This window comes from Sinocyclocheilus anshuiensis, unplaced genomic scaffold (assembly GCF_001515605.1).
Source record: "Sinocyclocheilus anshuiensis isolate Anshui unplaced genomic scaffold, SAMN03320099.WGS_v1.1 scaffold454, whole genome shotgun sequence".
Lineage (NCBI taxonomy): Eukaryota > Metazoa > Chordata > Actinopteri > Cypriniformes > Cyprinidae > Sinocyclocheilus > Sinocyclocheilus anshuiensis.
The window spans coordinates 243286-245439 of NW_015548217.1; the positions used below are offsets into that span (position 1 = coordinate 243286).

A 2154-nucleotide genomic window follows, 5' to 3' on the forward strand; every position below is an offset into this window, starting at 1 on the left:
ACACACACACACACACACACACACTATATATATACAGTATATACATATATATAGTAAGTGTATCCAACTTTATGCTGGGCGATAATATGGTTTACATTTTTTGACAATAGAACAATCAATAATAGCCTACCTAAATAAAATAAAATACATAAATTCTATAACTAATTCATAAATAACAATTTAAATAGAAATATATAGTGAAAAAAAGTCACATTTTATTGACCAACATTTTAAGTTTTTTTTTTTTCGTCTATGCTTTTATTAGGTTGTGATATTCTTCAAAAAAAAAAAAAAAAAAAAAAATCTTTTTTGGGCTATAAATGCAAAGATAACTATAACGATAACATATTAGCATCCACAGCAATGCACAATGCACAATAATGTATTATAAGCACAAGCTGCAGTTACGTCATCTGCTGCTTTAAATATTCAGTGAATTCTGAATTCTGATCAGTATTTTTATCATCACCACCTGGAAAAAAGTCATTCCGAAAGTGATTCCAACAATATTGTTCCTACGTGTTGCTAACGTTATGTCTGTGTTGTGCACTTCCATATTCTCATATATTTGGAATGATACAACTTTATAGTTACAGTTAACGCCCTTATTCTAAATTGGCTTTTATTTTATAATTTTTTTCAGTTGTTGCTTTTTATTGATATTCTTGAGACTCTGGCCTGTACAGTGGAGAAACAGGTGCTGCTTTGACATGTGACAGATAAGCTGAGATATGAAAGGTGTGCCAGAAAGAAAGGCAGGCTATTACTGTATGAAATACAAATAGAGCCACTTAAATAACTCTCTATCATACTGTGTAGGTGTGAAGAACATAGCCAAATAAATACAAATACATAATGAAGCATTAAGACAGCTAGGTCCATTTTAGGATAAAAATGCTTAAAAAAAAAAAAAACTTCAGGTTTGAATCTAGTCATGCTTTCTCTAATCAGGAACTTCCAATTTCTATTTTGTCAATTAAGACAATTGTTTAAAAGCCTAAGCATGTATGTTTTCCTCTTTAAGTCTGAGCGGCTGGAAGCAGAAGTACTAGAAAGACACAAGCAGGATCTGCTTAACAACTGTGGGCAGTCTGTCCTGGTAATCAGACTCCATCAGCCACTCATTCTACACTTTGAGTTTGGTGACACTGCTGTGGGGTGATGCAAGGTGCTATATTTGCCTCCCCTGTTTGTGAGACAAATGACTCCTACTCACCCCAGCCACCGTACAACAACAACATCCCATGTGTCCAGCGCTGCCGTGCTAATGTGAAATGTAGTTTCTGTAGGATCGGAGAGGTATAGACAGCTATGGCACTCAAGCTACCGGCACCAAAATAGCAGATGACCATTTGCATTTCATCTGTCGCACACTCGATACCAAAGAGTCGCTCAGATATTTGCGCTTCCTGTGTTACAGCTCTGGCCTTGCCGGCAACTATTTCGGTGGGGTGTGTTCGGTTCCTTCTCCTTCAGTCTTTTCAAGTGCTTACTTGAACATGGATTTCTACCATGAGCTTCAGGTTGTGTTCAACAAGGAGCATGTTATTGTATGGAGTAACAGAAAATCTGACTTCTGTGAAAATTACCTGTAAGGATTCATAGGCATCAAAAGTTTTTTTTTTCAATTTTTGACTAATGGATGTTGCCAAGGATGAACTACAGAACCTCAAAAAAAGGTAATGAATTAACTTTGACAGGCTGTTAATCTGTTACTGTCAAATTAATGTGGTTCAACACATTCCTAACAAAAGCTCTTTTTGAAATTGTCTTAGTGTAAATTATATTTTTCTTTTAATAATAAAAAGCTAAGATCTGTTCTCTTTCACATTTTCATAATTTTATGATGAACAGCCTGTTATTTTGAAGAACTTTCCTTGAGGTTAGTCAGGGCTTTATCACTGAACTGTAGATCTTCGTTTCACTTAAATGAAATAACAGATGTGGGGAAATTACCCCGACTGCAAGTTGATACGGAATTATGGGTGGTGGAAAAATGTTGTGCTGTCCAAATCGTCTTGGCCACTTAGTGCATGCCTTTAAATGCTCACAAATATATCTCAAGATTTTCCAGCATTTGAGCTCTCTGAGTTACACAAAAATGTCTAATAATGCCATATTTTAGTACTTTTAAGGCACATTCCCATTCCATGA

General features: G+C 35.3%; 1 protein-coding gene across 1 annotated transcript in view; it reads left to right on the top strand.

The window, feature by feature from the left end:
* The first annotated feature begins 1563 nt into the window (after positions 1 to 1563).
* LOC107653970 (uncharacterized) overlaps positions 1564 to 2154 on the top strand; it is an 18609-nt gene continuing 18018 nt past the window's right edge. Inside the window, exon 1 of the mRNA XM_016440828.1 lies at positions 1564 to 1679. The gene's annotated coding sequence lies outside the window, so the exon portion shown is untranslated. The remainder of the gene's footprint in view (positions 1680 to 2154) is intronic.